We start from the raw sequence: 23,737 nt of genomic DNA on the forward strand, positions 1-23,737 counted from the left end.
AAGTTTTTTAAGAATACATAGGAAAAAGTGTTTGGGAGAAAGAAAAAAATATTATATTGAGGAGTTAAATCTCAGATGTGATCATCTTCAAAAAGTGTACATAGGGGCTAATATTTTGTGGAGAGCTGAAGTTCTTATTGCTTAATTAAGAACTAACTATCAGTAACTTTGATGTGAAATGAGGTGGCAGAAATGGCCAAAATAAGCTTTGAAAAAAAGGGTTTATAATATTTGCATTTATGGGACAATGGAATTAGAAACACACTTCATTATGGAGCATGACACCTTCAAAGACATCAAGAACACATATGTAAATATCTTGAAAGTTAGTTCTTGGTATAGTGTATTCAATGATGTTGAAAACTTTGGGGAGCTCATGACCACTTTGAATAGGAAAAGAATATATAGAAAGAAAGAAAGATTCTTTTATAGTCCATGATGCAGGATGATCTGTATATGGGTCTACAAATTGCTTAGTAATATGAGACTATCCTGTACTCCTTGCGGGAGGCGCCTAACTGTGCTACACACCTTACCCCCGTTAGGAATTGCATCTAGAAAATATCAATTATATGCAGATAAATATTAACATAGGAATGAAAAACACATAAATAATAACAACGAAGAGACAATATTTAACGTAGTTAACCCAATCTCGGGCTACATCCACCAAACAAAGAGTCCAATATTATTATCTAGTAAATCAAAACCGATTACAACCAACAATCTCTTGCAACTCAATATTGCTACAAAATGCTATATGAAATTCTCTACAAAAAAAACACCCCTAACCCTTAGCCTTTTTATCAAGATTTATGTCAGTTACAAAATTAGGGTTACAACATGTCAACCAATAGAAAACTAACACCCGACAACTTTTTGGCCTCACAAAGCGCTGCCCCTCGAACCCACCTTGGGGGCGCTGCCCCCAAAACCCCCATTGAAAAATATGGGGGGGAAATCGTGCCGATAGAATTAGAGAAAATTTAACCTCCGAGTTTGATTAGGCTCCATATAACAACACCTCCTATGAAATTTAAACTTGAAACTTCTTATTTAAGAACACAAATTCTCTACCACTAAACCAACTTAAAATATAAGAATCTGTATGTCTCTTAAACTATTTTTAACCTGCTAGATATTGAAGTTTCCTTGAACTCTTAACGGTGGCTATAAATAAAGTCCCATTCAATTGGAAATAGAAGGATTCCCTTGCAAATTAACGGGCATAGAGAGCTAAACATGGGATCACAGCAAGTTATGTTGATTCCAATGCGGATGCCCATGCTGACCCGTCACTCTTTTGTACAACGTGGCGTCCACGTCGCTCCGTTCTCCAACTCCAAGCCGGGGAAGCACCGCATCAGCTATGGCAATTTGAAGCTACGAGCCTGCGCGCGCTCTGACGATTCCCAGGTTCCGGTTTCCAACCCCACGCTTCACGCCATTTTCCCTGATTGTTTCCAAAAATAAGCTTAAAAATGAAAACATTTGAAAATAATTTCGAAAGTCTAATTTTCTGGTAATTGTTTAAATTTTGCTTCCACCCAGGTGATCTAACGGTCACCGGTTCGAAATCTGTAACGATATATTATGGTGATGCAGAAACCTCTGCTTATCGTTTTTCCCAGCAACGGTCATGTATTTAAAACCTGTAAAATGTGTCAGCTTTGTGCAGGGACGCAGTGTATTAATATTGTTGCCCTTGTTTCCAATGGGAGTTTATGTGGTGTTCCGTCTTTTCTTTGCAAATTTGATATTAAATCTGTGCCCGACTTTTAAAGTTTATGGAACTACTTAGCCTGTTCTACACGCGAGCCATTTTTGTGAATCTATACCCCCGGTATGTGCCCCGTCGTTCCGAGGATGCGGATTACACGACTCTTTTGTGGTCAAGCATGAATAAACCTTGTAGTTCGACATCATTTTTTATTCAGAGTGATGATTCAGTCATTTGTTCGGGAATTGATTTCATTTGGCAAATCATTTATATCACACGGACCATATCTATTTTATGCTGTTGGATTGCTCCCAAGACTAGGGCGTTCCTCCTGCAACTGGGTCAGATGGATGCCCTACCTCCGGCCACCAGAGCATGTCCTATATCGAATTCCTGCGCAACCAAGTTTGAACGAGTGTCTTAATAAATGTAGGCTGTCATTTGAACCCTTGGACATACAGGTCATTGTCAAAATCAAAATTATTGACAAAGGGCTTGCATTCAGTGGCTCACTGTTCAAGACATAGAAGAGACAAAAAGATCGAGAAAACATAACCCTTTATGCCCAGTTGTATCCATTTTTTAACTACACAAAGGCAATTGGAAGCCTATTAGTGAGACCGTTTTTCAATTTTTTAAACTCTTATTCATAGAAATTTACTGTATCACAATAATAATCACATAAATTTTCTTTAATTGCTGCTTAGAAGTACTTTGCATTGTATCGATCTTTACTGAGAACTCGCAGTCTTTTTGGATTACAGAAAGAAAATGAGAAGCACAGCCATCTATGGAATTTGTCTACGGTGAAGGTGATTGATGGTGCAAAGCTATTGCTGAATTTCGCTAATAAGAATTTTCTTCCTTTAGGTATGGTTATTGATCATTATTGTTTGATCATGGTCAATTTTTTTGTTCTCTGGTTCAAAATCGAATCTAATATGTAATGTTATATTCTCGTTGGAATTTTCCTTTGTCAGTTTTCCCCCCACATGCCACCGTGTTTGTTTCCCTATAAAATATTAGATTAAGACGTTAGGTTATTGTACTGAAAGGTCGCTAGATGGCTCAACACTTTTATGGTTGGACGCAGATCATCATGAAAATATAGGCCTGAAATTCAAGGAACCTTTTATTAAAGAACTGTTCAAGGCTACTCTTAGATTATGGCGATGCATCTGCTGTATTCCAATGTTGCTGGATTGCCTAACGTTTTTGTAGTTACACAATCGAGAAGATTTACACCTTGGAGTCAAACATGGCTTTTAAGTACAATTCAAGAAGCGATTTTATTAAGAGTTTGAGGGCCATTAACTGCTGCGCCTATTTGTATTCAGCCATCTCTCAGTGTAATTTCAATATTTGCAACCCTACACTGCTGCACCTAGGGTTTGACAGCAGTCAACAGTGCTTGAGGGCACTTCAATCACATTTCGGCTGCCACTGTACTGGATTATAAGTTGCTGCCAGCTTTTGGAGCATTTGCCATACCCTTCAGTGACTGGTACCTGCTGTAGCAGCTCTATTAATTGCTGTTATTAATGCTAATTTTGGTGATGGATTAATGTTGTCATTTTTGAATATTGTCATTGTGATGCTAAAAATGTGGTATATAGAAGGCATACACATATAATGAGACAATAAAAACATAATTGAAAAGCTTAATTGAAAAACTAAATCAAAGACGCAAACCATAAGCCTTCCTTGAAATGTCCCATTTTCCTCATTTTTTGAGGACCTTGAAGGTGTTGGATTGATGGGCTCTCAGCGGAGCAATGACCTCCAACGTGACAACTCAAGAGTTGAGTAGCTAATTGATCATGATTAACTATGGAGATGATATGAAATGCATGATTCAAGAAACTAGATTAACATGCTATGATAAATCCAAATGCTAATTACTAGATAATTGAAATGCAAATGCCTATAGTAACAATGCCTAAATTGATATGAGATGGGATCCATATGCCTATAATAACAATGCATAAATTGATATGAGATCGGATCCATATTGCTCCAAAATGAGGGGTATTTATTGGAATTCCAAGGCCAAAGCTGAGGTGGTAGGAATCGATGGTCTAGATTTGATCTGAAGATATCAAGGGCCAAGATTGAGGAAGTTGGAGAAGAGGTTGGAGGAAGGGACATTTGTCATCTCTGTGGTGACAAGTGTCAAGGAGCCTTGCTCATGAGAGGGCAAGTGTCCAAGGGAGGAGACATGTGGCAAAAGTGCCATGTGTCTCGAGGAGAGAATATCCACACCATGAGAGGTTAGGATAAGGAGGTTAGAATGTGCAAAGATAGGATAGGTTTAGTTAGACCCAAGATTAGATTGAATGGGTTAAGTTAGGGGATGGTTAGGTTGGGTGGTTAAAGTTAGGAGCCATGTGCTCATTTGAATTTAGAAATTCAAATAATAGAAAAATGGTAATTAATCTCAACAACTTGAGTTTGTTAATCTTAATTAGGGATTAGAAGAATTGATTAGTATGGGGAGACATTAATTAATTGAGAATTAATTAATCAAAGGGGGATGTGAGATGAACTATATAAATAAATCATTTAGATTTATTTACTAGTAGATGAATAGAGAAATTAATTAAATTGCTTGTGAATTCAATTAATTGGGAAGGGGAATTAATCAAATAACTGCATATTTAATTAACTATCTTCAGACCATTTTTAGGTGTATACAGTCATAACCTTAAATCAAAATTTATTATTGCTGTTATTTTTGAATGTTGTCATCAAATCTGACCTTTAAGGGTTTCTATACGTTGTTCTTATCAATATGCTATACCTTGTTATCAATTGAGGATTTGTTTAGTTTTGAATTTTAATTATTGCCATTCAGCGTAGGCTTAGGGTTTATTATTATTTGTATCTGCTGTTCTGAAAGGTACCTTTTGCTGATCGCTGTTAGTATAGGGTTTCATTTGCATGGTATAACATTTATTTGTTAGTCTCCCATTACCATAAAATACAAGGTTGCATAATAGCTTAGGGCTTAGTGCATATATCAGCATTTCATTTCAATCTTCTCTAAATCAAATGAAAATTACAAATTGCATAGTGTTAGCTTGCATTTTCAATTCCTTTTATACTATAAATTACCCAGGGTTTGATTATATATCTTCTCCATTTTTAGAAAATTCCATAAAAAATATATATTTTCTAAAACTCTTTTTAAAGGGGACATTACACCTTTTAATTTTATTTCTCTAATCCTTCTATTGTTTGAACCGTATGCCTCTTCCTATCCCTTTCGTCTTGAGCATTAGTTTACTTTTTAGTTTAATAGGGACTAGGCTCCTTGCACATTTGAAAGTTGTACATGCAAATATCAACGATTGTGTTGCCTCCTGAATTGGCATCCTTGGCCTCTTGGCCCTCGGGCTATCCATTTGGAGCAACCCCACAACACCCCATTTTAACACTCCCCAACTTTGCTGCTACACCAAAAGCTCAAACTATTAGTGAGTGTGCCACTGTTGAGGTTAGAGAGAATTGAGGGGGCTTGGAGGTAGGGAGGGGTTGAGAGTCTCACCACCCAACAATTTAGCCCTCTTGAGCTGAGGGGCCCTACAAATGGACATGGTCGACCACAAGGCGATTAAATTGTCAAGGGTGAGAATTTGAACCCCTCCCTAGTAGAGTTGTCATGATGTTAACACATCCTACATCCTAGCTTAGTGGCTGCACCAAAAGCCTTAATTGTTAGTGAGTGTGCCACTGACAAGGTTATGGAGAATTGGTGGAGCCTAAACGTAGGGGTTGAGGACCTCATCACTCAATAGTTTAGCACCCTTGAGTTGAGAGGCCTCACAAACGGGACATAGTCAATTGTGAGACAAGTAAATGAGTATGCAATCTCTCTATAGCAGATTCAGCAAAATAATAACATAGCTTGGCTTTGACGTTACATGAAATGCTTTAATTGCTGGTGAATGTACCATCTATGAGGTTAGAGAGACTTGGAGGAGCTCATAGGTAGGGGCTGAGGGTCTCGCTACTCAATACCCCCTTAATGACTAAATTGGAGGTAACTCCAATTTTATCCCAAAATCTGAAAAGGAGAATAACACCATTAAGTTTAGTCATTAGATTAGTAGACTATTCTTGAGAAGTGCATGATGGAGAGAAATATAATCAATGTCAATTGATTGCCAAATGTGGTGATGGTGAACCGCAATGTGCTTGGTGTGACCATGCTAAATTGGGTTTTTCATTAACTCTAAGACTCCTTGATTTCTATAGAAAGTGGGATTGATGTAATATGTGGAAGTTGTAGATCTCTCAAAATTAGATGGAACCATACTACTTCACAACTAACACTAACAACTACTTTGTACTTTGCATCAGTGGAGGATTACTTTGCTACATTGTGTTGAAGCTTCCTTTGCCACAAAAAAAATCTTTTGCAAAGGAAATATTTAACCTTTAGTTGATATTTAAATGTCATTTGAACTAGTCTATAAATCCTATCAACCTAAAATCTTTTGTCCTCTGTTAGAGAATACACTTGTTTTGTAGTCTGCTAATGGATATGCTTTGATTGGGCTAAGAACCAAGAGGGTGTTGAAATAATAGCTAGTTCGGATCAAATATAAGTATTACTTGTATTGGGCTGGACCCAAACGCATTATGTAACTTGTAATTTGGTATTGGGCTGGACCCAAACGCATTATGTAACTTGTAATTTGGTCTGGCCCTATAATGGGCTATGTAACTTGTGAATAGGGATAACCCTATAATGACTAATGTAACTTGTAAATGAGTCTAACCCTATAATGGGCATTGTAACTTGTAAATGGAAATAGGGCAGACCCTATCACATGTAACTCAAAATTTATATTGGTCCGACCCTATAGTTGTAACTTGTAATTTTGGGCGCCAAAATTATGAATGTATGCAAGGCCGACCTAAGTCAATCTAGGTGGACAAGTCACCTATATAGACAGATCATTCTTACATCAAATGAACACATTGATCCAGCGAATTGTCTCCACTATTCAGCAAATTATCTCTGCACATATTCAAGCAAATTCCTTCAGCAAAGCAACAAATTTATACCTTCAGCAAGTGACCTGATCCAAGGAGCAGCGAACTCACTTTCAGGGATAGCGAAGGTGTTTTGGGGGGGGCAAATCATCTTCTCAGTCAGCACGTTGTCAAGTGGATGATTCACACCAACAGATTGCTTTACTTGATTAACTAACCATCTACAACAAGGATATTCAAATAAGTTTGCCCTAGAATTGTCATACTACTGTATGCTCTAGTTTGGATTATACTGTGTTGATATATTGCTTCAAGTGTTGAAGCAAAACTTGTAAGAATCATACTGATTTGGTCTAATACAATCTGATATTTTGATTGCTGGGTTTTTCACCTCCAAGAGGGAGGTTTTCCCAGGGTTTCCTTGTGTTCTTTGTGTTGATTTTCTGTCATTGCTATCTAAATTTAATTGTCTAATTCTAAAATTAACATGGTATCAGAGCCAAGTTCCTTCTATAAGGCCTAACAGCTTGAAGGAAGAACCTGTACTTCTTCTTGTGCAGATTAGGGCTGAAGAAGTCTATGGTGAATCAGAAAGTTCAACAGCAATGTCTGCTTGACAAATTGAAGGCATCGATGGGACGATAGAAAGAATAAGATTTTAGGTGTTCTCATTCCTCTATTCTCAATTGTAGGGTCCATTTGGTTTGGAGATTTGCATCTGATTGCCTTATTGTTATTGGTGTCTTATCTAGTGCACAAGGTTCTCTTGCTTGTTAACTACTTCATCTGAGGATGCTTTCATATGTCGGTTTGTGCACTTGTTTTTTTTTTTTTTCTTTCAGATCTTAGTATTCCGTTTATTCCTTTAAGGGTTGCATAACTATCTTCCTAGGGTTTGTAACGATCACCCTAGTTTGAGCTTTGTTCTTGTGTTAAGAATTTGTTCTAATCCAGTTTGAATTAGTGAAGTTAGTATTTGGTTATGCCCTACTCTCTATTTTGAGTATGTTTATCTCTCAACCTATTTGATGTGGTTTGCTATGAATATATAACTATCCGAATTGATGCATTGATCTAAATACATCCTTGGCACTTAAGTATTATGATGGATATAACAACAAGTACAAATAGGAAGATTGAAAGCTGAATAAAATTATAGGAGATTTAGAAACATGGAACCTTAGTTGAAAACTTATAGTGCCCTCTAATCTTTGGTGTGGTAGGCATGTAAAGGCAAGATGTCTTAGTCATCCTATTTAGTATCTATGCCCAACGATGACCTTTGTATCTTCTTTTGATGATACTTGCTGCATAGTTCAGATGCATCATATTCTATCTAAATCTTGAAATGCTTAATAGTCTTGCTGGTGTGAATCATAACATCATACGGACTGTAGTCTCTGTTCTATAATAATGTTGGCATGTAGGACTGAGACTGTGTAACACTTTGTTCTCTTCAACTCTTCATAAAAGGCTCTCATGTTCTTTGTTATACATTTATTATAACCTTGCTCTGCTCTTCTTGTGTTGAGGATTGCCTTTAGCTCTACTGCATTTTTTGTTATGGCTTTCATTATTAATATTCATTGTGATATTATCTCTTCAATTTGAGCATACTACCTATTACATTTTTTAAGTAAGTATTTTCTTGATGATGAAACCTAAGATGAATGAGGTATCTAACTCATTGAACTTTTCTTTTTGATCATACGCTTGTGCTGAATGAGGTATCTAACTTATTGAAGTTGTCTTTTTGATCATACGCTTGTGCTCAACTACAATGTGTATCCTTTTGAATGGTTGATACTCATATTTGATTTTACGCATTGGCTGGAAAGAAAATTTGGCTTATATACCTTGCTTATGGATTTTGTAAAATGTTAGATTGTCAAAGTTTTTTGAAGTCATACACTTGCCATAGTTTTTTGATGTGATCAGGCACAACTAACTCTCTATTATTCAACTATGGAAAACAATTTTACATTTAAAGAATGTTGTGTAGCTTTACACTATGATTGAAGTTGATCATAGATTGGCAATATCCTTTTGAGCAATCTTGGCATATGCTGTCAATGGTGGAAGTCTAGTCAATAAAGAGATATTTAATCATGTTGATGCTTCTCTTCAAAATATTCTTGAATTACCATGCCTTCAAGCTTAAGAGGGAGCTTGGTTTCTTCACTTGAAGGTATGCCGTGATCATAATGATTGTGCTATGGGTACTTTCGTAAAAGTGAAGTAAGGAAAAGATTGACATTTCTCATCTTTGATTTATGGTAACTTATGTTGGCTGCTTTCCTTGATTGATTTTTATATTATGCAATCTTCATGAGACTTGGTTACCACAATTTTACATTAAGAATCAAGAGGGAGTTCCATATGGAAGTTTTTGAGAAAATATGAAGCTAGATGTGTAGCTCATAGTTAGAAGGAAACATTTGCTCTTGCTGCTAGATATACTAATATTAGAACCATTATACCTAGTGCTGCAGGCTGGAAGTTGGATATAAAGACTGTTTTCTTAATGTTGTCTATATTGAATAACCAGAAGGTTATGAGAATCAAATAGAGAATTTCATGTGTGCAGATTAAAGAAAAGCTCTTTACGGCCTCAAGCAAGCTTCTTGAGCTTGGTATGAGAAGATTGCCAAGTATTTGATTAGTTTAGGATCTTGCAAGAATGATGCTGATTCTAACCTTTACTTTAAAAGTATTCAATAATGAACTGCTAATTCTGTTTCTTATATATATGTGGATGAGTTATTTCTAACTCTTGGAGATAGTCTCATCATTAGATGTAAGAAAGAATTAGCCACTGAATTTGGAATGAAGGATCTAGGCCTAATACATTACTGTCTAGGACTAGAAGTATGGCAAAGATCTTATCCTTAGTCAAGAATAAAAAAATATATGCCATTGATATGATGGATTGTAAATCTGTCTACTCCTATAGAAATTGAGTTTATCTGCAGCTAACTCTGATTTTGTAGATCCATCGGAGTACAGGTAGTTGATTGGATCTTCAATGCATCTAGTTAACACTAGACATAAGATTTGTTATGCAGTGAGTGCCCTTTAGGCAGTTCATGAACAACCCTAAGCATGTTCATCTTGTTGCAACCAAGGATATCCTGACATATTTGCGAGAAACAGTTGGCTACAGGCTGAAGTATCCAATCAACACTGTCTTCACCCTAGAAGGCTACTTAGTCTGATTGGGCAAGAAGTGTTAGAACACTTCAGGAATTTGCTTCAACTTGAGTTCTGCTCTAATCTCTTGGGTCAGCAAGAATGAGTCCTAAGTTGCATTGAGCATTGCTGAAGCTGAGTACATTGTGAAGTAGTGTGGCATCACAAAGCTTCTTGCTAGGTTGTTTGGGCAACCTTGGGAACCCTCAGTCATTAATTGTAACAACCAGAATTGTATTGAGATGTTTGTTAATCTCGTGTTTCATGATAGGCCAAAACATGTGAAAACTCACTATCATTGTGTTAATGATATGGTACAGAAAGGTGCCATTTAGCTGAATATGTCAACACCGATGAGCAGATTGCAACTGTTCTCGCCAAGCCTTGTGTTTGAGTGAAGGTTGTGTGCTTCAGAAAGAGATTTGGAAATTGTGGAGAACACAACCTTGGCTGAGAGGGAGTCTCAGTCCTAGTGATGCATAAAGTTGCATCTTCCACCCTCTGCGGGCAATGCAAGGTGACATTGGATCCTTCTCTGGGAGAAGGTTGAGGTGAAAGACCTCCTCCACCCTCTATGGGCAATGCAAGGTGGAGTCACCCTCTGTGGGCAATGCAAGGTGACATTAGATCCTTCTCTAGGAGAAGGTTGAGGTGAAAGACCTCCTCCACCCTCTGCGGGCAATTCAAGGTGGAACCACCCTCCGTGGAAAGCAAGGTGGTAGGTTATTCTTCTCAGTAGAGAAGTTTTGAGGTGTAAGACCTCTTCTCACCCTCTGCGAGCAATGCGAGGTGGATCCATCCTCTGCGGGTAATGCAAGATGGATATCATGAAAGAAGTTCATGATGTGTATTTATATATTTGTGTGTATTCATTCTTGCAGGTGTGCGTAGTAAAGCTTTTGGATCCATCCCTTGTGGGCAATGCAAGATGGATATCATGGAAAGGTCCATGATGATTTGTCATTTGGCTAGAATCCTCCCTAGCTAAGAGGGAGTCTTGAAATAATAGCTAGTTCGGATCAAATATAAGTATTACTTGTATTGGGCTGGACCCAAACGCATTATGTAACTTGTAATTTGGTTTGGCCCTATAATGGGCGATGTAACTTGTGAATAGGGCTAACCCTATAATGACTAATGTAACTTGTAAATGAGTCTAACCCTATAATGGGCATTGTAACTTGTAATGGAAATAGGGCAGACCCTATCACATGTAACTCGAAATTATATTGGTCCGACCCTATAGTTGTAACTTGTAATTTTGGGTGCCAAAATTATGAATGTATGCAAGGCCGACCTAAGTCAATCTAGGCAGACAAGTCACCTATATATACATATCATTCTTACATCAAATGAACACATTGATCCAACAAATTGTCTCCACTATTTAGCAAATTATCTCTGCACATATTCAAGTGAATTCCTTCAGCAAGTGACCTGATCCAAGGAGCAGTGAACTCACTTTCAGAGACAGCGAAGGTGTTTTTGGGGCAGCAAATCATCTTCTCAGTTAGCGCGCTGTCAAGTGGATGATTAACACCAACAGATTGGTTTACTTGATTAACTAACCTTCTACAACATGTATATTTAGATAAGTTTACCCTAGCACTGTCATACTGCTGTATGCCCTAGTTTGGATTATACTGTGCTGATATATTGTTTCAAGTGTTGAAGGAAAACTTGTTAGAATCATATTGATTCGGTCTAATACAATCTGAGATTTTGATTGCTGGGTTTTTCACCTCCAAGAGGGAGGTTTTCCCAGGGTACCCTTGTGTTCTGTGTGTTCTTTGTGTTGATTTTCTGTCATTGCTATCTAAATTTAACAGTCTGATTCTAAAATTAACAGAGGGAACTAATAGCAAAACAAAGAATTGGTTGTGTGGATGTAAGATTTATTAAGCTTCTCCCCAATTGTTTGTAAAGTGACTCATCAATTGATCATAGTTTGACAACTTCAGCTAGACCTCCAAAGATGTAGTTTAAGGATTACAATCAACCATATGAAATTGCTCCAAACAATTTGCAGCATACATGATTGAAACCATGAAAATGAATTTGCCATGTTGCTAGAACTCTACACTTGAGCAATACTCTATGAGGTCTTAGATCAGTCATGTGAAAAGGAAATCAATGAAACATAGATCAGATTTTGCATGTTGCAATGTAGTGGCCCAACTACCTATGATGACAAACTCATCAACATAGACAGAAAGAGTCACAATGTCATCATCATCAATTTTGACACATGGATTTGGATAATAAAGACTTTGTTTGAAGTTAGAATAAGTTAGAATCTTGCAGACGTTGATCAATTTTTTATATATTGGCTTCATGGAACTTGCTTGGTCCATAAAGAGACCGAAAAAGTTGACAAACCAGATGACCACTATCACCTACATGAAATCCTTTGGGCTACACCTTGTAGACCTCCTCATCCAAATCCTTTTTCAATATTGTACTCTCTGCATCCATCTAATACATGTTCCAACCAAACTATTTTTCTACGGAGAGAAGCATTGAAATGTGACCATCTTTGTCATAGGAGCAGAAGTTTGCTTGTAGTCTATCCACTCTAGTTGTGAAAAACCTTTTGCAACATGACAAGTCTTATACTTGTCCAAGACTCCAAAGTATTGTTGGCTTTACATTTTCATTTGATATACCCATTTGCATCCAATGGGACTTTTCTTAGAAGCAATTTGACTGACTGTTGTGACGTATTCACACATCGCCCCATTGCAAATGGGGACCCCTGCTTTTTGCTTTCTAGGGTTAGTTTTCTTTGCTTAGTTGTCTGGTCTTGGCTTTTTAGCCTTTGCGTTTGAGAATTGCTAGAGGGCTCATTAGGATAGCAGGCTCTGCTTGAGTTGAGGTGGGTCAGTAGGTGGTCCAAGTCAGGGTCTCTTTGAAAGCCTTCTCTAGGTCAGGCCTTTGCTCTTGTTTCTAGGTTATGTCTTTGAGTTAAGGGAGGGAATGAAGGTTTGTGAGTGAGTATCATCAAGGATTTTCCCTCTGAGGGTTGGAGATTGGTCTAGTTGATGAATGATGAAGTTTTAGGCACTGATTGATGTAAAATTGACCTATTTTGCCCTTGGAAATGCCTAACGACCAAGCCTAGACTTTGAAATTTGGAAAAAGGACAAGAATTTGAGCATTTTTGCAAATTTCGCTCCTGACCCTTCCAAAGGGTCCAGAGCGAAATCTTCCTTAGCTCCCTTTTGACTCCTATTCTAGACAAAACTTTCAGCTTAGACATGGATTTGGGGGAAATAAACCCGAGTTCACCTTTGGAGACGCCTTGGATTAGCTCAGACATGGAAATTTGGGGAATAGGTCAAGATTTAAGCCTAAAAGACAAATTTCGCTCCTGACCCTTCCAAAGGGTGCAGAGTGAAATTTTTGGATAGGTCCTGTCCTTCCAGAGGTACCTAAGCGAAATTGTTAAAATGCCCTTTTCATCCAACTTTTGAGCTAGGCGCTTCCTTAAGGTGGTTTGTTAGTGTGTCTTGAGGTAAGAGCAATGTGATTGAGGGAGAAGTTTGAGTGTTTGGGTGGTATCTAAGGCTAATTCTTCAAATTCGCTCTTGACCCTTCCAAAGGGTCCAGAGTGAATTTCCTAATATCTCCCTTCCTGGTCTTAATTTGCCTCATAAACCTTGTCCTTATGATGTTATGAAGTGAGAATTAATGTGTGAAACAAAGTGAAATAATGAGAAGTGAAGGATTTGACCCTAATTGAGAATTTCGCTCCTGACCCTTCCAAGGGTCGAGAGTGAAATTTCTTAAACACCTATTTTCTCCTTGTTTGAGGCCAAGATTTTTGTTCCTATGACATGGTTGAGGGAGGATGGATATATATTTGCCTTAAGAAGTGAATGAAAGTGAAGGAAATGATGGATTTAAGCCTAAAAGACAAAATTCGCTCCTGACCCTTCCAAAGGGTCCAGAGCGAATTTTCATAGAATCCTCTCTTTGCTTCATTTTTTGAACTAATTTTGTGCCTTGAAGCCTTAGCTAGGATGTCATCATGCCTTGGAAGCAAGTGAGGGGTGAAAAGGTGCAGGATTTAGGCCTAAAATGCAAATTTTGCTCCTGACCCTTCCAAAGGGTCTAGAGCGAAATTTTTTTAAGCTCCTGATTCTTCCAAAGGGTCCAGAGCGAAATCCTTAGGATAGCCTAATTTCTTGCCCAAAAGCGTTGAAATGAACATCACTTTGAAGGTAGATGGACTTGATAGTATGGGGAGAGGACACAAAGACCTAACCTAGGAGCAAAGTTCAAGGAAATGTGAAGAATTTGTCCTAAAATGCAAATTTTGCTCCTGACCCTTCCAAAGGGTTCAGAGCGAAATTTCCTAAAACCTCTATTTTGCTCCATGTTTGAAACCAAGATTTTTTCCTATGGCATGGTTGGGAAAAAATTGTTGAGTCTTGCCTTGAGAAGTGATTTGGAGCAAAGAACTTGATAGAATTGAGGCTAAATCACAAATTTCACTCCTGACCCTTCCAAAGGGTCCAGAGCGAATTTTGTGATAGGTCCTGTCCTTGGCCAAGGTCCAAAGCGAAATCCTTCCTTTAGGTCATTTTGAGGGTCAAATATGTGATGTCTTCATGAGAGAAGGATCCAGAGCGAAAATCTCATTATAGGTCTTATCCCTGGAGAGGATCTAGAGCGCGTTTTATTATAGGTCCTGTCCGTGGAGAGGATCCTGAGCGAATTTCATTCTAATGCCTTCTTGTTGATGATTTAAGGTGAGAAATATCATGTTAGAACAAATATATCATGTATACTTAATCATCCTTTGTTTGTTTTGCAGATCAACAAAATCAAGATGGATGAGGATCAGGCCAGGACAAGGAAGACCTATTCCAGTTTCATCATCATCAAGGACACTTCAAATACGTGACAGAGGACTCAAGGTGCTTCTAAAGTGTTGGAAGACTTCAAGTGTTCAAGGAGTTGCAAGCTATCCTCAAGATCTTCATTTTACCACATGGAGAAACCACAAGATATCAAAAGAAGGATCTTGCAGACACTTCAAAGGGAGATAAGATGACATAAAAGAAAGAAAGACTCGACCGTGTAGAGGCCTGTTGTGACATTTTCACACATCGCCCCATTGCAAATGGGGACCCATGTTTTTTGTTCGTTTTGTTCGTTTTCGCTTTGCTTTTTCTAGGGTTTTGTTAGTTTGTTAGTTGTCTGGATTTAGGGTCAAGCCTTAGGGTTTTAATTACCGTCTTTTCGGACCAGAATCCGGTCGGTTTTGGGAGCTTTTTGATTTTCCTTTTCTAGAATGCAAATTTTGAATGCAATGAATTCGCCAAAATGGTCTAATTTTCAATTGGAATGTTGATGCAGAGCTTAAATTTGTCTAAGTGTTGAAGATGAAATGTGAATTTTTGTCCAATCGAATATTTTTGACCAAATTTTGACTTTTTTGAATTTTGATCCTAGGCATTTCAAATGATTTGTTTTCGCCTTGTGAAGTGATAAAATGTGTAAAATCATGATATTTTGGCCTGTAGGAGCAAAATCGCTCCTGTCCCTCAGTGAAGGACGGGAGCTCGTTTTCAAATATCTTACTATTCTTGCAGGGTCAAGATGAATTACGAATTGGAAGTGATGGAGAAAGGCGAGATCTTTCCATTGAATATAAATTGAAGATTTTCATGAGCACAGAAATGCCTCCAAGGGAAAAATCGCTCCTGTCCCTCAGTGGAGGACCGGAGCTACAAATCCAATTTTGCTTTGTCCTTGCAGGATTTTAAACGTCTTGACGATGTGAAAAGGTCCAGAGAGGTGCATTTTATCAAATGAATATAACTTGAAGCGTCGCCCAGGGGATCACATAGGATAGCAAGTCCGGCCTGAGTGAGGTCCTGATCCTGAAATTTGGCTAAGTCTGGAATGCCCTGACCCTGAAATTTGACTAAGTCTGGAAACTGAAAAAACCTCCAAAAACTAGATTTTGCAATATAACTCCTGGAGGTCTGAAACCACTCTCAAACATCCTGAAAGTATATATGGAATATAACTTAAAGTATAAGAACTTATACTTAAATGTTATATTCCATTAAAATTGTCCTGATTGAGAGTGCGAAAAGTCAAATTTCGCTCGTGTCCTTCTCCAAGGGTCCACAGCGAAAAAGCGCTCCTGTCCCTCTCCAAGGGACCAAGGCGAATCGCTCGTGTCCCTCACCAAGGGACCAGAGCGAAAATGCTTAGTTGAGCCATTCCTGACCTTGTTTGGACGAATCGAGACATCAAAGGCATGGTGAAGGACGAAATGAGCATGATAGAGCATCCAGACTTGATCAAAACAATAAAATGCTTAAGTTCGCTCCTGTCCCTCAGGAAGGGACCAGAGCGATTTTTGTTATAGATGATTTTCTCGCCAAGTTATGACCGATTCCAAGGCATGGATGAATGGAAGGACGCATTATGAACCCGTTGAATATAAATCTGGAAGCTAGCAAAGTGAAGTGAAGCATACAAAGCCAAGATCGCTCCTGTCCCTCTCCAAGGGACCAGGGCGATATGATGATTATATTGCCGTCCCTCCAAGATCAGGACACTCCAAGGCGAAGAACAAGGTACCAAGGACGTTTCGAAGCATCTCCATCAAGCACAAAGTTACAAGGATCGCCACATTGAGGGATTTGCTCTAAAATATCCTAATTCGCTCCTGTCCCTCAGGAAGGGACCAGAGCGAAATTTCCATAAAGACCAAGATTTTGAAAGTTTAACAAGTATCAAGCCACCAAGAGGAATCAAGGGACGTCATTTCACGCATTGAAGGTAATGGCAAGTTGAAGAACGCAAGGACAAGCTTAAAAACTTGAAGTTCGCTCCTGTCCCTCAGGAAGGGACCAGAGCGATATTGATTATATTGGCCAAGTCTCTCAAAATTTACGTCAAGCCAAGGTTTTGCAAGATGGTAAAAGGTCTAAGGCGTCTTTTGAAGGTGATATACCAAAGTGTTGAACGTTAAAATGCTACCAATTTGCACAAAGAGCCTATATCGCTCCTGTCCTTTGGACAAGGACCAAAGCGATTTTTACTAAAACACTCATGTTCCGTCAAAACCAAGACAAGGCAAAGATAGGCATGGTCAAGGACGTCCTTTGGAAGACAATGAATGAAGAACAAAGATCAAAAGTTTGCAAATTTGAGCCAGGACACTAGGATCGCTCCTGTCCCTCAGGAAGGGACCAGGGCGATATTACATCCAAAGGCACTCATTCACACATGCAAGTCAATCTAACTCAAAGGACCCAGCTAAAATGGCGATTTGGACGTAAGGATGAAGACCTTGGACGTAAAAATTGCAAGAATTATGACCAAATTGATGGATCGCTCCTGTCTCTCAGTCAGGGACCAGGGCGATGAGGTACGTATCTTCTCACTTTTTCATTTTGGCGCTTAAAACACATTTTTTAAATTTATTTAAATGCTAGAAAAAAATCGATATTTAATTAAAAGCATTTAAATAGCGCATGGTATGTATTTATTAATTATTTTTTGCCTTTGTAAAAAAATCGAAATTTATTAATTAAAAATAAAGGCATTTAATAATTAATTATTAATTTAATAAAAATCAAAAGGGAGCGCTTGGGTTTATTTCACAAAAGTCGGCCTTAGGGTGAATGATGAGAGGCGCTTATATAAGGGAGGTGAAAGATTTTTATTTTCACATTATCATTTTTATCATCTCAAGTGCGATTTAAGGAAGACAAAGGGAGAAGTGCGAAGTTGTGTTCAAGGAGGTGCGAATTTATATCCAAAGGAAGGCGTTAGTACTATCCAAGGAAGTGCGAACTTGTCCAAGGCATTGGAGATCACGTCAAGAACATATCAAAGATGGCGAAATTGCTAACTTGAAGAGGAGATCACGTCCAAGACTTGAAGGGTGGCGAAGTTGATAAGAGGAACGTTCTTTTGAAGATCACATCAAGACTATCGAATTTTGATTTTTGCCTAGGCAAATTCCTCATTTTGCATTCTAGAGTTAGCTCTCTAGTGAGGTATGGCGATATGGATTTATTGTTTTGATTTTGATTGTTAATCGTCATAGCTTAGATTTTGAAATTTTGAAATTTTGAATTCCTAGCTCAAGAGTCGTTTTTAGGAAATGATTAATAAAGGACTTATCATTAAGTTTCCTAAAAAATTGCTCTCTAATTTATGTTATGTATTGCAAAATCATGTTACTAATTTTGAAATGTTGTGTAGGCGTCAAATGGAGGTCTCTTCAAGGAAAATCAAGCCGGATCAAGGACAGTCTTCGCCAGGACGGTCTTCGCCAGGACGATCAAGCCAAGACATGGGCGACCTCTTTCAATCCAGCGTTCCAAGGCGAGGTACATCATCTTCCTGCACATCAAGGACACAAGGAGTTAGAACAAGGGCTCGTTGAAGAAGCAAAATAGATCCAGAGGAATTAATTAAAGCAAGTTTCTCAACAATATCAAGATGAATATCTACCAAGTTACAAGTGTTAGATGAGGTGGCGTCCTAGTCAGCATTTCTCCAGTCAGTGTGTTCCACCTCAGCATGACCAGATTCAATGTACTTAACTCTTGGAAGGTGGCACAAACTCCGATGTACCTACCCTGGCAATCCATTGGTCAATTTTTCTAAAAGGGACATGTGTCCAAGCAATACAATTTTATCATTGGTCAAACATTAAATGTTATGTAATGGTTGTAACAAACCCTAATTAGGGTTTTTCATTGTTGAATCTTGGCCATTGATCTTGAATTGATCTAAGCCATCAAATTGTATTGTGGGCACTATATAAGCCCAGGCATTTCATTTTGTAAAGGAATTTTAGATAGAATTAGAGAGAGTTGTAAGTAGTTGGAAGAGTTAGAATATAGTTGATAGAATAGCAATTAGAGTAGAATAGGAGGACAAGGCAAGAAATTGTTGCCATTGATTGTAAACAAACTCCATTTTCATTGAAGTAATGGTGAAATATGTCGTTTTTCTTGCAATTTGCATGGTTTCTCGTTGAGTCTTCAATCTTAGATGGTAGATAATTAGATGAATGGAGGAAGTGTGATTGATTGATGGTGGAATTCGTACATCCATACTACTAGCAGTTTGTTGATTGCAGACTTGCCTTGCGTAGTCAACTGGAATCATTTAGCCTAAGCTCAATTTCAATTTGTTGCCTCTTCATTGATATGCATCAACTTGGATGGTATCTATGCCTGCGGTGATGATTTGAACATCATAAAGCTCCCTTAGAAGATCGCACTAGTCTTGTGTAGATGTTCCATTGATGTCAAAACAAGATCTAGTTAGAGTTTCATCAAAAGGTCAAGTCATTGCTCCTACATTCTTAGTATTAGGATTAGATCCTCTCTTCGCCCTTATCCTTTTTCCATTTTTTTCAAATCTAAGTTAGTAAGAGCCTGTGTCCAGCAAAGCAGATCGGAAGTTCAATGTAAGTCCCCTTGTGATTCCAGCAAATCACATCATACCACTGGAGCTTGTCCACACGTAGAGACCCTACATCAAAGAACCTTGGAGTCTACCTAACTGATCCTTTATGCGAATCTTCAGCAGTTAGAGACTATTTTCTCAAGAGAGGATAAGATACCCTTAGGTATTTTATTCTGTGTTAGGCTGTGTACAAAACACACGTCAACAAGGCCTCATCAAACACACATGGGAGTCAAGGAGGTACATCATTCATCGAGTACATCAAGGACGAAGGAGGATCGACCAAAGGTCATCACAGAGGAAGTACTAGACAAGGTGGCATACCAGTCACTGTTCCTTCAATTAGATAGGTCCACATCAGCATGTCCAGATTCAATGTACCCAACTCACTAGTGATGGCACAAATTTCGAAGCACCTACCCCTGACATTTATTGGTCCACATTCATAGAATGTAATTTTCTCATTGGCTAAGGAGAGTTTCTTGTAACAAACCCTAATTAGGGTTTTCATTGTAAAATCTTGGCCATTGATCTTTAAATTGATCTGAGCCATTGAATTGTATTGAGAGCATTATAAAAGGCTCAAGCTCTTCATTTGTAAAGGTTAATAGTTGGTTAATAGAGGTTAATAGCTAGGAGTTAGTAGCTAGAATAGTGAATAGAATAGCAATTAGAGTAGATTAGGAAGAGAAGGTGAGAAATTATTGCCTTGATTGTAAATGAATTCCATTTTCATTGAAATTATGGTGAAATGTGTCGTTTCTTTGCAATATGCATGGTCTCTTGTTGAATCTTCATTTTAGATGATGGTTAATTAGATTGAATGAAGAAAGTTACTGAATGCATTCACGTGTAATCCACCTAGTCCAAACCACTAGCCTCTTGCTGATTGTAAGGGCGCCTTGCGTGGTCAACTGGCATAAAATAAGCTTAATCTCGAGTCGTTACGCATCTATTGTTCATGCATTAACTTGAATGGTGATCAGTGTCTGATGGTGTAACGATTTGAACATCTTCAAAATTCCCTTAGAAGATCTCACTGAGTTGGTGTTAGATTGTTCAACCTGATGGTGAGACCCAACCCAGTAGGACTCCACCTAGTCGTTCATCCATCTTCTTGCATTCTAGGTCTTAGATTAGATTTTTCAAACCCTATATCTTTTGATATTTTTTTATCTTCCAGCCAGTAGATAAGATTCAAGTTCCAGCAAATTAAACGCTCAGGCATTCGAATGTAAGTCCCCTTGTGATTCTAGCAAAATCACATCATACCACAAGAGCTTATCCACATGTAGAGACCCTACATACCAAAACCTTGGAGTTGCCTCGATTGTTAAAGTGAGGATAAGATACCTTGGTATTTTATTCTGTGTTCGCATGTGCATGAAAAACACATCAACACTGACTCCCATGTATGATTTTTTGTCAAGGCATCATATTAACTTATATGTTGTGTAAGATCTCTAGTAGAGATCTGATGTAATTTTCTGACCGAGTTTCTTGTAATGCCTTTGACAACGAATTTTGTTTTGATGTTTTCTTGCAAGAGTTTTGAATGCTAAAGGAAGTACAATAATTGGAAATGAAAGGACAATGCAATATAACAATTTCCCAAGCAAAATGTGAAAATGGAACTAATTTTTATTGACTGATTTGCATTTCCAGAATTCTGATTTGTTTTACCAGCGATTGATTAACTGATGAAAAAGACAAATTTACACATCTAGGGCACAAATCTCATACCCGGAAGTTATAAGGCAGCTGATAAGAGTTTATTGTTCATTCAATTGGCAGAGTATGACCCTGTTGACATGTCTAAAGTCGCATCGCTGCAAACTCCATCCGGCCAACGCAGAATGGAATGTACTCGTTGAGTATCCTATCCTCTCTTGAGATAAGGAAATCCCTAATGCTGTTTTTGCGTTTGATCAAAGGGGATAACCTCAAGGTTTCGATTGTTAGGTCTTGACGGTGGGATTGCTTAGTGGTTTGATGTGTTTTGTTGGAAACACAAAGGGGACTTACGGTGATATGGATAATTGCTTGATGAGTTCCCTAAAATTGTAACAGTCTCGTTATCAATTGGTTTCAGTCGGATGATACTATTTCAGCAGGACTGTGGATTCTTCTTGGTAAAAAAGAGGGGAAAAAAAGGGATAGGGAAAGAGAGGTATAGAAAGTCTAAATTATTAAGATAGCATATTCAAGAAAAGCAGACAAACACCTCCAAATAACTAGATTAAACACTATCAGCAATTCAAGCACAATATTCATATGAATCTAGTGCGATCTTCAAGGGAAAATTGAGTTTTTCATGCTATTAAACACAATTTCAGAACTTTAACACTAATTCAATGAGTATTCAATAACCGAACTAAGCATGCGAAAGGGTTCAGATTAACCATGCAGAAGGAATGACAATCAGTCAGTCCCTAATGGTATGAATAGCGAGGATTCTATCAGATGTTTATCTAGAAAATGCTATAGAAATGAAAGAAACATAACAAAATAATTCAAATTGGTGAAGAAGGAGACCATGCACTCACAATGAAATTGAAACAGTCTTAACTTTGCAATAAATCCTATAAATTTTGCCAGAGCTTCAGCAACAATCCATGAACTTCTTACAAAATGAGGGAAAACCAGTCCCTTTAAATAGGCTTCAAAATAGATGAATGGCCAAAATCTAATCTAAACAAGTGGCCCAGATTCATCCTTACAAAAGGTACCCATACCCATAAATGGAGGGTAAATATCAGCAACTACCCCAAAGGGAGCAATAACTACCCAAAAAGGTAATTAAAAAGCTATCCAAAATAATTCAAAAAGTGCACATACACAAAGTTTTAAGTTTACAGTTGACTTGGAAGTCAAATATGACCCTTTGGCCAAAAAGTGCACTTTTCAAAATTTAAAAGGAAAAAACACTTTAGGAAAGCACTTTCTCTTTTCCAGTTTCATATCCTTTTACCAGGAATTCATCTCCGCCATGCAAATATTCTTTCCAAAGGTCCCAACCTGCTGCACATTCTTCGCGAACATACTCCTGGAACCTGATGCACAATTGGAATAGTAAACTGAACGGAGGCATAGGGGGATGACAAATTTTATATTGCATGCCCTCTAGATAACGGTCTATGTGCCTCAAACCATCCTGCCAGCTGGACCGATTACGCTCAAAACACAACATGTCTGAATGCAGTTGACCGACAAAACCAAGGTCCTTTGCCGAGTAGGCGATCCTGTCTGTTCTTCATCTTTTCTCCTAGTCTGGTGGCATCACGTCATGAGACAGATCATTCTTCCACCCCAAAACCATTGATCGGAGGATTGTCTTGCCAAGCTCTTGCATGTTGTTCAGAATTCCATTGCATGCATCCTGTTCTTTGTCAATGATTTCCCTTGTCTCATTCCTCATAGTGATAATCCAGTACCATTCTTTAAAAATGCTGATATCATGGGGGTCCAGGATGGCGGAGAGTGTGGGGATTTGTGCTTGGGTCCAGAAAAGGGCCCTTACAAGAGGCAGGGTTGTAGCAGCTACCTCATGGATTCTGAGGCATTCCTGTTTTACCTTGAGCAGCTTGACCAAAATGGTCTCTCGATGGTGGGCCATTTCTTTTACCTCCTCAATAATTTGCTCTCCTTTTTCCTTAAGGTCTCGCATCCATTCCTTGACGGCCTTGGCCGTATCCTGTACTCCTTCAAATTCTGTCGTGGTCCTCTGTGCCAATGCTGTTGGGGGAATGTGGGATTCGGAAGCATTATGCAATGGTCTCAGGAGTTGATCAATGTACCCCTCGGCCTGTTCAACACGAGCTTGATACATGTTCTTTTCAGTTGTTATTTCTTCGAGTTGTCTGAGCACGTTTTGTACGGAATCCTTGAATTCCTCCCTTTCCTGTTCCTTAGTGGCTCGTCCGATGGGGACAATACTGATGCTATAATCAGCCAGGGTAATCTGATCTGCTGGCTTGTCTACAGGCGGGGTGGCGATATGAAGGGTAGGGTTCCTTTGCTCATCTTTGGTTATTCTGGAATATGCCTTGGGCTTTTTCTTCCCCTTGGCCTTGGCTTGGTCTATGCGCGAGAAGATGTCCTCCAAATCGATGGGTGGCTTGGTGGCGGCCTTGCGCTGAGCTCGAGCAATTAACCATTCTTGAGGTATAGTCTGGGCTGATGCTATGGTTAAATTGGCACTCTGTTCTTTATTGTTTTCAGCTGGGTCATCGCATATTTGCAGCTGTTCCGTTACAGGAGGAGTAGAGGAAGTGTCAAGTTCCTTGCTCGTAGCCGAATTCTCTCCTACTTGAACAACTGCCTAGTATTTTCGTGTGATGGTTGTTCTTCAGTCTTTTCAGGCTCGCGGAT

General features: G+C 38.5%; 1 pseudogene; it reads left to right on the plus strand.

The window, feature by feature from the left end:
- Nucleotides 1-1,152: 1,152 nt before the first annotated feature.
- The window catches only part of LOC131855791 (probable sodium/metabolite cotransporter BASS4, chloroplastic), a 122,839-nt pseudogene continuing 100,254 nt past the window's right edge, over nucleotides 1,153-23,737 (plus strand).

The sequence above is a fragment of the Cryptomeria japonica genome, chromosome 11 (genome assembly GCF_030272615.1).
Source record: "Cryptomeria japonica chromosome 11, Sugi_1.0, whole genome shotgun sequence".
Taxonomy (NCBI): Eukaryota; Viridiplantae; Streptophyta; class Pinopsida; order Cupressales; family Cupressaceae; genus Cryptomeria; species Cryptomeria japonica.